Source organism: Dipteris shenzhenensis, chromosome 11, assembly GCF_047967505.1.
Source record: "Dipteris shenzhenensis isolate YYH24624 ecotype China chromosome 11, Dip_SZ_1.0, whole genome shotgun sequence".
NCBI lineage: Eukaryota > Viridiplantae > Streptophyta > Polypodiopsida > Gleicheniales > Dipteridaceae > Dipteris > Dipteris shenzhenensis.
Window position 1 is genome coordinate 2,423,945 of NC_141606.1, and position 14,146 is coordinate 2,438,090.

A 14,146-nucleotide genomic window follows, 5' to 3' on the forward strand; every position below is an offset into this window, starting at 1 on the left:
ATTACTGATTACCATTCAGCAATTGCACTCTATGGATGTTAACACACTTGTGTGTCGGTGCATCACTACCTCGATGGCATATATGAACTTTTTTTAAACCTGCCAATCATGATAATATATAAGACAACGTAACATGGATATTGCATAGTATACTTAGCATGATACTGCATAGGGTACTTGATATTCATTGTATACTTAATGTATGACCATGCCATGATAGCCTGCCATCGAATTAAGAAAGGAACATTCTCTAGCTTTCAAGTCCACACATAACAAACTCCAATACGAGCTGCACCATCAACGAAGAATAATTACAATTTGGCAGAGCTATCAACACATCATTAAAAATGAGTATGCAATGTTCATTACTTCCAGAAATATGCCATAAGGACAACTCACACGTCGTCAAAATTTTTAGATGGCAACCACGTACAAACATTCGTTATGGATTTTTCATTATTGATAAGTATTACCAAAAGGAGAGAATCAAGCATATACACTCGACTTTGTACTGATAGAGGTAACTAACTGTGTTATGATGACACTGTAAAAAATAAATGAAGATTAGCTTCTTAGATTCAAGGGTGTCATTGAAGTATGAAGACATGAGAGTGTTTGTATCCAACCTTATTATGTCCATCATCACTTTTTCATAGACCTCTTTGCTAGGATTAGAGAGGATTAGAATCTCCTCTGCAATAAATTGAAAATATTGAGGTGCTTATCCAGCAACAAACAACACATTCAATGAGGCTCCCATTCTCACCAATGCATCCATGTTTGCAAAATTCATCTCTTTAATAACCTCTCTCTTGGTCTTGTCTCTCCTTCTCTCCTCCTCCTCAAGTCCTACTAAATCCTTATTCTCTATCTCTTATACACCATAATCATCACTAGGTTCCTAACTAGCCAGAGAGGAGAGGAGAGAGAGAGAGAGAGAGAGAGAGAGAGGAACTGAAGAGGAGAGGAGAGAGAGAGAGAGAGAAGAGAGAAAGAGAGGGAGAGGGTAGAGGAGAGGGGAGAGAGAGAGAGAGAGAGAGAGAGAGACACACACAGAGAGAGAAGCATACTCATGAGAGAGAGAGAGAGAAGAGAGAAAGAGAGGGAGAGAGGAGACGAGAGACACAAAGAGAGAGGAGAGAGATGAAAATCGAGGGAGTGAGGGAGTGAGAGAGATGGTCAGAGTTTTAGAAAATCTTATCAATGAGGAGCAGAAAGCAGTGAGCGAAGATTAAGGAGGGATGGAGGAGAGATGTTTTGATGTAGGCATATTACAGGAGAGATAGTGAGGAGATTAGAGATGACAATGGTGTGGGAGCTACGATCAATGAGGGATATTAGAGGAGAGATAGTGAGGAGATTAGAGATGACAATGGATAGGGTTTGGCTTACTGCATGGACGGCGGATTAACGAGATAGCGACGGTTGGTGGGATAGCTCTAAGGCCACAGGTCAATGATTGTCAAGTCAGTAAGATAATTAACTCTGACACACATTTAATCAAGGCCGTTAGGCTGTGGTTAGAGGTTAGATTGGTGGGTTATGGCTAACACACCGGGTGAATGTGGTTTGATCGACAGGATACTACTACCGCACCAGTCGATGGGATAGGTCTATGGTGCCGACTCATGGGGATAGTGGAGCACTACATCACCGACTTGCTTTTGTGGATTTTTGGTGGATCTTGAGTTTTTCTTCTGGTTTTTTATGCTAGGGGGATGCTACACGACCTGCTCTACCTAGACAATGAAAAAAACTTGAAGGAAAAACAATTTTTGCAAGCCAAAATGCAAGATCTCTTGAGGGGTGGGTTCTAGCGCACAAAACAACGTTGAAATTCAGAAAGAATCATCATTTCTGTTGTTTTTTATGTGTTTGGACATTACACACTCAACAATCTCACAAACTAAGCTGCTGTCAACACAAAACACTACAAAGCATAAAAGCAAGCATCAAATGCTCCAAAATGACTTTCTAACAAAAAATGATAGTTTTCCCCCCTTTTCAAAAAAAACTCTCACTTCTTTACTCTTTCATCTCCTACAACTCCACTAACAAAGCTCCATGTTAAGCTTGAAGCCTTGTGCAATGGGTAGATTACGAAGGAAGACAAGTGCAATGCAAAAGCATACCTTCATTCCCTGGCAGTAGCACCAAAAATGTGTGGGTCTCGACAGTGGCTCACATGTCGTGGGGACATTGAAGAGATGCCGATGGAGCCTCCACTCCAAGCTTCCCCCATTGAGAGCAATGCAAAGCATAAGCCATCTGCAAGTGTCACACTCAAGCGACCTCTGAATTGTTGTAATATGTTTCCGTGAGAGAAACAGGGGAGGGAAAGAGGGGAGATAAGAGGGGAGAAGGGAGGGAGAAGGAGAAGGAGAAGGGAAGAGGGAAGGGGGATGGAGTGGCAAACACAAGGGCACTACAATGGAAACAAGGGAACACCCAAAACACTCTCTTGGAAGAGGAGAGGAAGCTTGTATTCAAACTTTTGCAAACAACAATTAAGACCAAAGTCAACACTTTGGCCTTTTATACATGTCACCTTTTGAAGGGAGCACCAACCCTTTTTCTTTTAGCACTTGGGATAACCCTGGCATTAGGAGGTGTTCCTAACCAGCTCCCAAATAATGCTTGTGTTAGCCTCGCACCTCCAAGGCTTAGGCTATTTGGGGCTCAAACTCCCTGAGCGCCCTCATGTTTCAAGCCATTTGGGGTTCAAAGCTCGTGTACGAGGCCCAAAACTTGGAGTGGCGAGGCTTAACTTCCATGAGACACTTCACCGCCTATAGCTTGCAGCTGGGACATACAACTATGGTAGCAAGAGCTTATAACCTAGTGGCTGGAACATACCACTATGCATGTTGCTCAGACGCTTTGGACTCGGGGTATTTGGGGATCAAACTCCGTAAGTTTGTGCTATACTCCTTCCACAGCTATTTTCATTGATGTAGATTAGAATGTGCATGTTGCCTGCAATCATTGGTGTTGGGGTGTTTGCTGGAAGCTAGAATCTATGGACGTTCTTTGCAAACATTGGCCTTTGGCTATTTGGGGATCAAACTCCATGAGCTTGTCCATTGAAGTAAATCATAAAGATTAATCACCTCTAATCATCACTGACTACCATTCAGCAATTGCAATTTGTGGATGTTAACACACCTCTCTATCAGTGCACCACTACCTCGATGGCATATATGAACTTTTTTCAAACCTGCCAATCATGATAATATATAAGACAACATAACATGGATATTGCATAGTATACTTAGCATGGCACTGCATATGGTACTTAACATTCATTGTATACTTAATGTATCACTGTGCTATGATAGCCTGCCATTGAATTAAGAAAGAAACATTCTCTAGCTTTCAAGTCCACACATAACAAACTCCAATACGAGCTGCACCATCAACGAAGAATAATTACGATTTGGTAGAGTTCTCAACACCATTAAAAATGAGTATGCAATGTTCATTACTTTTGGAAATATGCCATAAAGACAACTCGCACATTGTCAAAATTTATAGATGCCAACCACGTACAAACATTCGTTATGGATTTTTCATTGTTGATCAGTATTACCAAAAGGAGAGAATCATACACACTCGACTTTGTACTGATAGAGGTAACTGTGTTATTATGACACTATAAAAAATAAATGAACATTAGCTTCTTAGATTCAAGGGTGTCATTGAAGTATGAAGACATGAGAGTGTTTGTATCTAACCTTATTATGTCCATCATCACTTTTTCATTGACCTCTTTGATAGGATTAGAGAGGATTAGAATCTCCTCTGTAACGAATTAAAAATATTAAGGTGTTTATCCCACAATAAACAACACATTAAATGAGGCTCCCATTCTCACCAATGCATCCATATTTGCATCTCTTTGATAACCTCTCTCCTGGTCCTTGACTCTCCTTCTCTCCTCCTCCTCCAGTCCTACTAGATCCTCATTCTCTGTTTCTTATACACCATAATCATCACTAGGTTCCTAACTATCCAGAGAGGATAGGAGAGAGAGAGAGAGAGAGAGAGAGAGAGAGAGAGAGAGGAACTGAAGAGGAGAGGAGAGAGAGAGAGAGAGAGAAGAGAGAAAGAGAGGGAGAGGGTAGAGGAGAGAGGGGAGAGAGAGAGAGAGAGAGAGAGAGAGAAGCATACTCATGAGAGAGAGAGAAGAGAGAAAGAGAGGGAGAGAGGAGACGAGAGACACAGAGAGAGAGGAGAGATGAAAATCTAGGGAGCGAGGGAGTGAGAGAGAGGGACAGAGTTTTAGAAAATCTTACCAATGAGGAGGAGAAAGCAGTGAGCGAATATCAAGGAGGGATGGAGGAGAGATGTTTTGATGGAGGCATATTAGAGGAGAGATAGTGACGAGATTAGAGACGACAATGATGTGGGAGCTATGATCAATGAGGGATATTAGAGGAGAGATAGTGAGGAGATTAGAGACAACAATGGATATGGATATAGTAGTAGAGGGGATGATCAACGAAGGAGATTAGAGGCTACTAAAGAGAAGATAGGAATGACTAAATGTAAACATGTGGAAACTTGAAAACAAAACTATGTAACTTGGTGTGTGTGATTTAGTTGAAATTTACACAAACAAAACTATGAACCTTGGTGTGTGAAAAGATAAATGTGTGGAAATTTGAAAAGTTTGTGAAAAGACAAATTTGTGGTAACTTGAATTTCAAATTTCTTGCCTTTTTTAAAATTTAAAATGAGTTTCACTTACATTTTCAATTTACTAGTTTAATTTCTCAATTGAACCTTATGAAATATAGTAGCAAAAAAAATGTATTTTGTGTTGGAATATAGAAAGTACAATTTGAAATTTCTCACATTTTCAAAATTTTAAATTAGTTTAGCTTACATTTTCAATACATTAGTTTAATTTATCTCCTTTGAGGGAGAATTAATATTTTCTTCTGCATAAATACTCACTTTTGTATTTTAAGTCTTATTTTTTTAATTTATGTTTAATTTTTTATATTTTTCCATGAAGTTAGAAGAGATCTATTAGGAACTACAGAAGAAAGAAGTGCACCTAGAGGTGTGTATTTCACTATTGTTGAAAGATCTGATTTTGGAGCAAATTTTACTTCATTGATACTCTCACAAAGCATCAATAAGTCTTTTTGAAGGTGTCAGTTCACAAACATGGGTTGCTCCTTCTCCTCTTCCACCTATAAACAAACAATAAAGTTCATTAAATTCATCTTTATATATTAATTATCCTTAAATAAAAAGGTTTTAAATTTTGTTTAAATTATCTTGGGACAACCCTGGCATTAGGAGGTGTTCCTAAACGGCTCCCAAATAGGGCTTGTGTTAGCCTCACACCTCTAAGGCTTAGGCTATTTGGGGCTCAAACTCCTTGAGCGCCCTCATGTCTCAAGCCATTTAGGGTTCAAAGCTCGTGTATGAGGCCCAAAACTCGGAGTGGCGAGGCTTAACTTCCGCGAGACAATTCACTGCCTATAGCTTGAAACTAGAACATACAACTGTGGTAGCTGGAGCTTATAACCTAGTGGCTGGAACGTATCACTATGCATGTTGCTTGGACGCTTTAGCCTTGGGATATTTGGGGATCAAACTCCCTAAGTTTGTGCTGTACTCATTCCATGGCTGTTTTGATTGATGTAGATCAGAATGTGCACGTTGCCTACAATCATTGGCCTTGGGGTGTTAGCTGAAAGCTACAATTTATGCACGTTGTTTGCAAACATTGGCCTTTGGCTATTTGGGGATCAAACTCCATGAGCTTGTCCATTGAAGTAAATCATAAAGATTAACCACCTCTAATCATCACTGATTACCATTCAGCAATTGCACTCTTTGGATGTTAACACACCTCTCTGTCGGTGCATCACTACCTCGATGGCATATATGAACTTTTTTCAAACCTGCCAATCATGATAATATATAAGACAACATAACATGGATATTGCATAGTATACTTAGCATGGCACTGCATAGAGTACTTAACATTCATTGTATACTCTGTGCCATGATAGCCTGCCATTGAATTAAGAAAGGAACATTCTCTAGCTTTCAAGTCCACACATAACAAACTCCAATACGAGTTGCACCATCAACGAAGAATAATTACGATTTGGCAGAGCTGTCAACACATCATTAAAAATGAGTATACGATGTTCATTACTTCTGGAAATATGCCATAAGGTCAACTCGCACATCGTCAAAATTTATAGATGGCAACCATGTACAAACATTCGTTATGGATTTTTCATTGTTGATAAGTATTACCAAAAGGAGAGAATCAAGCATACACACTCGACTTTGTACTGATAGAGGTAACTGTGTTATCATGACACTATAAAAAATAAATGAACATTAGCTTCTTAGATTCAAGGGTGTCATTGAAGTATAAAGACATGAGAGTGTTTGTATCCAACCTTATAATGTCCATCATCACTTTTTCATTGACCTCTTTGCTAGGATTAGAGAGAATTGGAATCTCCTCTACAACGAATTGAAAATATTGAGGTGTTTATCTAGCAACAAACAACACATTAAATGAGGCTCCCATTCTCACCAATGCATCCATAATTGTAGAATTGATCTCTTTGATAACCTCTCTCTTGGTCCTTGTCTCTCCTTCTCTCCTCCTCCTCAAGACCTACTAACTCCTCATTCTCTGTTTTTTGTACACCATAATCATCACTAGGTTCCTAACTAGCCAGAGAGGAGAGGAGAGAGAGAGAGAGAGAGGAACTAAAGAGGAGAGGGGAGAGAGAGAGAGAGAGAGAGAGAGAGAGAGAGAGAGAGAGAGAGAAGAGAGAAAGAGAGGGAGAGAGGAGACGAGAGACACAAACAGAGAGGAGAGAGATGAAAATCTAGGGAGCCAGGGAGTGAGAGAGAGGGATAGAGTTTTAGAAAATCTTATCAATGAGGAGAAAGGAGTGAGCGAAGATCAAGGAGGGATGGAGGAGAGATGTTTTGATGGAGGGATATTAGAGGAGAGATAGTGAGGAGATTAGAGACGACAATGATGTGGAAGCTACGATCAATGAGGAATATTAGAGAAAAGATAGTGAGGAGATTAGAGATGACAATGGATATGGATATAGGAGTAGAGGGGACGATTAAGGAAGGAGATTAGAGGCTACTAAAGAGAAGATAGGAATGACTAAATGTAAATGTGTGGAAACTTGAAAACAAAACTATGTACCTTGGTGTGTGTGATTTAGTTGAAACTTACACAAACAAAACTATGAATCTTGGTGTGTGAAAAGACAAATGTGTGGAAATTTGAAAAGTTTGTGAAAAGACAAACTTGTGGAAACTTGAATTTCAAATTTCTCACCTTTTTGAAAATTTAAAATGAGTTTCACTTACATTTTCAATTTACTAGTTTAATTTCTCAATTGAAAGTTATGAAATATAGTAGAAAAAAAATGTATTTTGTGTTAGAATATAGAAAGTACAATTTGAAATTTCTCACATTTTTGAAATTTTAAATTAGTTTAGCTTACATTTTCAATACATTAGTTTAATTTATCTCCTTTTAGGGAGAATTAATATTTTCTTCTGCATAAATTCTCACTTTTTTATTTTAAGTCTTATTTTTTAAATTTATGTTTAATTTTTTATATTTTGCCATGAAGTTAGAAGAGATCTATTAGGAACTAGAGAAGAAAGAAGTGCACCTAGAGGTGCGTCTTTCACTATTGTTGGAAGATCTGATTTTGGAGTGCTTTTTACTTCATTGATACTCTCATAAAGCATCAATAAGTCTTTTTGAAGGTGTCAGTTCACAAACATGGGTTGCTGCTCCTCCTCTTCCACCCATAAACAAACAATAATGTTCATTAAATTCATCTTTATATATTAATTATCCTTAAATAAAAAGATTTTAAATTTTGTTTAAATTATCTTGGGACAACCCTGGCATTAGGAGGTGTTCCTAACCGGCTCCCAAATAACGCTTGTGTTAGCCTCGCACCTCAAAGGCTTAGGCTATTTGGGGCTAAAATTCCCTGAGCGCCCTCATGCCTCAAGCCATTTAGGGTTCAAAGCTCATGTACGAGGCCCAAAACTTGGAGTGGCGAGGCTTAACTTTCGCGAGACAATTCACCACCTATAGCTTGCAGCTGGAACATACAACTGTGGTAGCTAGAGATTATAACCTAGTGGCTGGAACATACAACTATGCATGTTGCTTAGACGCTTTGGCCTCGGCATATTTGGGGATCAAACTCCCTAAATTTGTGCTGTACTTCTTCCTTGGCTGTTTTCATTGATGTAGATGAGAATGTGCATGTTGCTTGCAATCATTGGCCTTGGGGTGTTAGCTGGAAGCTACAATCTTTGCACGTTGTTTGCAAACATTGGCCTTTGGCTATTTGGGGATTAAACTCCATGAGTTTGTCCATTGAAATAAATAATAAAGATTAATCACCTCTAATCATCACTGATTACCATTCAGCAATTGCACTGTGTGGATGTTAACACACCTCTCTGTCGGTGCATCACTACCTTGATGGCATATATGGACTTTTTTCAAACCTACCAATCATGATAATATATAAGACAACATAACATGAATATTGCATAGTATACTTAGCATGGCACTGCATAGGGTACTTAACATTCTTTGTATACTTAATGTATCACTGTGCCATGATAGCCTGCCATTGAATTAAGAAAGGAACATTCTCTAGCTTTTAAGTCCACACATAACAAACTCCAATACGAGCTGCACCATCAATGAAGAATAATTATGATTTGGCAGAGCTGTCAAACATCATTAAAAATAAGTATGCAATGTTCATTACTTCTGGAAATATGCCATAAGGACAACTCGCACATCGTCAAAATTTATAGATGGCAACCACATACAAACATTCATTATGGATTTTTCATTATTGATAAGTATTACCAAAAGGAGAGAATCAAGCATACACACTCGACTTTGTACTGATAGAAGTAACTGTGTTATGATGACACTATAAAAAATAAATGAACATTAGCTTCTTAAATTCAAGGGTGTCATTGAAGTATGAAGAAATGAGAGTGTTTGTATCCAACCTTATTATGTCCATCATCACTTTTTCATAGACCTCTTTGCTAGGATTAGAGAGGATTAGAATCTCCTCTGCAATGAAGTGAAAATATTGAGGTGTTTATCTAGAACCAAACAACACATTAAATGAGGCTTCCATTCTCACCAATGCATCCATGTTTGTATAACTCATCTCTTTGATAACCTCTCTCCTGGTCCTTGTCTCTCCTTCTCTCCTCCTCCTCAAGTCCTACTAAATCCTCATTCTCTGTTTCTTGTACACCATAATCATCACTAGGTTCCTAACTAGCCTGAGAGGAGAGGAGAGAGAGAGAGAGAGAGAGAGAGAGAGAGAGAGAGAGAAGAGAGAAAGAGAGGGAGAGGGTAGAGGAGACGAGAGAGAGAGAGAGAGAGAGAGAGAGAGAAGCATACTCATGAGAGAGAGAGATAAGAGAGAAAGAGAGGGAGAGAGGAGATGAGAGACACAGAGAGAGAGGAGAGAGATGAAAATCTAGGGATCGAGGGAGTGAGAGAGAGGGACAGAGTTTTAGAAAATCTTACCAATGAGAAGAAAGTAGTGAGCGAAGATCAAGGAGGGATGGAGGAGAGATGTTTTGATGGAGCCATATTAGAGGAGAGATAGTGAGGAGATTAGAGACGACAATGACATTGGAGCTATGATCAATGAGGGATATTAGAGGAGAGATAGTGAGGAGATTAGAGACGACAATGGATATGGATATAGGAGTAGAGGGGACGATCAAGGAAGAAAATTAGAGGCTACTAAAGAGAAGATAGGAATGACTAAATGTAAATGTGTGGAAACTTGAAAACAAAACTATGTACCTTGGTGTGTGTGATTTAGTTGAAACTTACACAAGCAAAACTATGAACCTTGGCGTGAAAAGACAAATGTGTGGAAATTTTGAAAAGTTTGTGAAAAGACAAACTTGTGGAAACTTGTTCAAATTTTCTTGCCTTTTTTAAAATTTAAAATGAGTTTCACTTTTATTTTCAATTGACCAGTTTAATTTCTCAATTGAAACTTACGAAATATAGTAGAAAAAAATGTATTTTGTGTTGGAATATAGAAAGTACAATTTGAAATTTCTCACATTTTTGAAAATTTTAAATTAGTTTAGCTTACATTTTCAATACATTAGTTTAATTTATCTCCTTTTAGGGAGAATTAATATTTTCTTTTGCATAAATTCTCACTTTTTTATTTTAAGTCTTTTTTTTAATTTTTGTTTGATTTTTTATATTTTTCCATGAAGTTAGAAGAGATCTATTAGAAACTAAAGAAGAAAGAAGTGCACCTAGAGGTGTATCTTTCACTATTGTTGGAAGATTTGATTTTGGAGCACTTTTTACTTCATTGATACTCTCACAAAGCATCAATTAGTCTTTTTGAAAGTGTCAGTTCACAAAGATGGGTTGCTCCTCCTCCTCTTCCACCTATAAACGAACAATAAAGTTCATTAAATTCATCTTTATATATTAATTATCCTTAAATAAAAGATTTTAAATTTTGTTTAAATTATCTTGGGACAACCCTGGCATTAGGAGGTGTTCCTAATCGGCTCCCAAATAGTGCTTGTGTTAGCCTCGCACCTCCAAGGCTTAGGCTATTTGGGGCTCAAACTCCCTGAGCGCCCTCATGCCTCAAGCCATTTAGGGTTCAAAGCTCGTGTATGAGGCCCAAAACTTGGAGTGGCGAGGCTTAACTTCTGCAGGACACTTCATCACCTACAGCTTGCAACTAGAACATACAAAGGTGGTAGCTGGAGCTTATAACCTAGTGGCTAGAACATACCACTATGCATGTTGCTTGGATGCTTTGGCCTTAAGGTATTTGGGGATCAAACTCCCTAAGTTTGTGCTATACTCCTTTCATGGCTGTATTCATTGATGTAAATCAGAATGTGCATGTTGCCTACAATCATTGGCCTTGGGGTGTTAGCTGGAAGCTACAATCTATGCATGTTGTTTGCAAACATTGGCCTCTGGCTATTTGGGGATCAAACTCCATGAGCTTGTCCATTGAAGTAAATCATATAGATTAATCACCTCTAATCATCACTGATTACCATTCAGCAATTACACTTTGTGGATGTTAACACACCTCTCTGTCAGTGCATCACTACCTCGATGGCATATTTGAAATTTTTTCAAACCTGCCAATCATGATAATATATAAGACAACGCAACATGGATATTGCTTAGTATACTTAGCATGGCACTGCATAGGGTACTTAACATTCATTGTATACTTAATGTATCACCGTACCATGATAGCCTGCCATTGAATTAAGAAAGGAACATTCTCTAGCTTTCAAGTCCACACATAACAAACTCCAATACGAGCTGCACCATCAACGAAGAATAATTACGATTTGGCAGAGCTGTCAACACATCATTAAAAATGAGTATGCAATGTTCATTACTTTTGGCAATATGCCATAAGGACAACTCGCACATCGTCAAAATTTATAGATGGCTACCACGTACAAACATTCGTTATGGATTTTTCATTGTTGATAAGTATTACCAAAAGAAGAGAATCCAGCATACACACTCGACTTTGTACTGATAGAGGTAACTGTGTTATGATGACACTGTAAAAAATAAATGAACATTAGCTTCTTAGATTCAATGGTGTTATTGAAGTATGAAGACATGAGAGTGTTTGTATCCAACCTTATTATGTCCATCATCACTTTTTCATTGACCTCTTTGCTAGGATTAGAGAGGATTAGAATCTCCTCTACAACGAATTAAAAATATTGAGGTGTTTATCGAACAACACATTCAATGAGGCTCCCATTCTCACCAATGCATCCATGGTTGCAGAATTGATCTCTTTGATAACCTCTCTCTTGGTCCTTGTCTCTCCTTGTCTCCTCCTCGTCAAGTCCTACTAAATCCTCATTCTCTCTTTCTTGTACATCATAATCATCACTAGGTTCCTAACTAGCTAGACAGGAGAGGAGAGAGAGAGAGAGAGAGAGAGAGAGAGAGAGAGGAACAGAAGAGGAGAGGAGAGAGAGAGAGAGAGAGAGAGAGAAGAGAGAAAGAGAGGGAGAGGGTAGAGGAGAGGGTAGAGGAGAGGGGGGGGAGGGAGAGAGAGAGAGAGAAGCGTACTCATGAGAGAGAGAGAGAGAAGAGAGAAAGAGAGGGAGAGAGGAGACAAGAGACACAGAGAGAGAGGAGAGAGATGAAAATCTAGGAGCGAGGGAGTGACAGAGAGGGACAAAGTTTTAGAAAATCTTACCAATGAGGAGGAGATAGCAGTGAGCGAAGATCAAGGAGGGATGGAGGAGAGATATTTTGATGGAGCCATATTAGAGGAGAGATAGTGAGGAGATTAGAGACTACAATGACGTGGGAGCTACGATCAATGAGGGATATTAGAGGAGAGATAGTGAGGAGATTAGAGACGACAATGGATATGGATATAGGAGTAGAGGGGACGATCAAGGAAGGAGATTAGAGGCTACTAAAGAGAAGATAGGAATGACTAAATGTAAACGTGTGGAAACTTGAAAACAAAACTATGTACCTTGGTGTGTGATTTAGTTGAAACTTACACAAACAAAACTATTATTCTTGGTGTGTGAAAAGACAAATGTGTGGAAATTTGAAAAGTTTGTGAAAAGACAAACTTGTGGAAACTAGAATTTCAAATTTCTTGCCTTTTTTAAAATTCAAAATAAGTTTCACTTACATTTTCAATTTACTAGTTTAATTTCTCAATTGAAACTTATGAAATATACTGGAAAAAAAATGTATTTTGTGTTGAAATATAGAAAGTACAATTTCAAATTTCTCATATTTATGAAAATTTTAAATTAGTTTAGCTTACATTTTCAATACATTAGGTTAATTTATCTCCTTTTAGGGAGAATTAATATTTTCTTGTGCATAACATCTCTTTTTTTAATTTTAAGTCTTATTTTTTTAAGTTATGTTTAAGTTTTTATATTTTTCCATGAAGTTAGAAGAGATCTATTAGGAACTAAAGAAGAAAGAAGTGCACCTAGAGGTGTGTCTTGCACTATTGTTGGAAGATATGATTTTGGAGCACTTTTTACTTCATTGATACTCTCACAAAAGAAGAGATCTATCAGGAACTAAAGAAGAAAGAAGTGCACCTAGAGGTGTGTCTTACACTATTATTGGAAGATATGATTTTGGAGCACTTTTTACTTCATTGATACTCTCACAAAGCATCAGTAAGTCTTTTTGAAGGTGTCAGTTCACAAACATGGGTTGCTCCTCTTGCTCTTCCACCTATAAACAAACAATAAAGTTCATTAAATTCATCTTTATATATTAATTACCCTTAAATAAAAAATTTTAAATTTGGTTTAAACTATCTTGGGACTGGCATTAGGAGGTGTTCCTAACCGGCTCCCAAATAGCGCTTGTAATAGCCTCGCACCTTCAAGGCTTAGGCTATTTGGGGCTCAAACTCTTTGAGCGCCCTCATGCCTCAAGCCATTTAGGGTTCAAAGCTCGTGTATGAGGCCCAAAACTTGGAGTGGTGAGGCTTAACTTCCGTGAGACACTTCACTGCCTACAGCTTGCAACTAGAACATACAACCGTGGTAGCTGGAGCTGATAACCTAGTGGCTGGAACATACCACTATGCATGTTGCTTGGACGCTTTGGCCTTGGGGTATTTGGGGATCAAACTCCCTAAGTTTGTGCTGTACTCCTTCCATGGCTAAACATTGATGTAGATCAGAATGTTCACATTGCTTACAATCATTGGCCTTGGGGTGTTAGCTGGAAGCTACAATCTATGCACATTGTTTGCAAACATTGGTCTTTGGCTATTTGGGGATCAAACTCCATGAGCTTGTCCATTGAAGTAAATCATAAAGAGTAATCACCTCTAATCATTACTGATTACCATTCAGCAATTGCACTCTATGGATGTTAACACACTTGTGTGTCGGTGCATCACTACCTCGATGGCATATATGAACTTTTTTTAAACCTGCCAATCATGATAATATATAAGACAACGTAACATGGATATTGCATAGTATACTTAGCATGATACTGCATAGGGTACTTGATATTCATTGTATACTT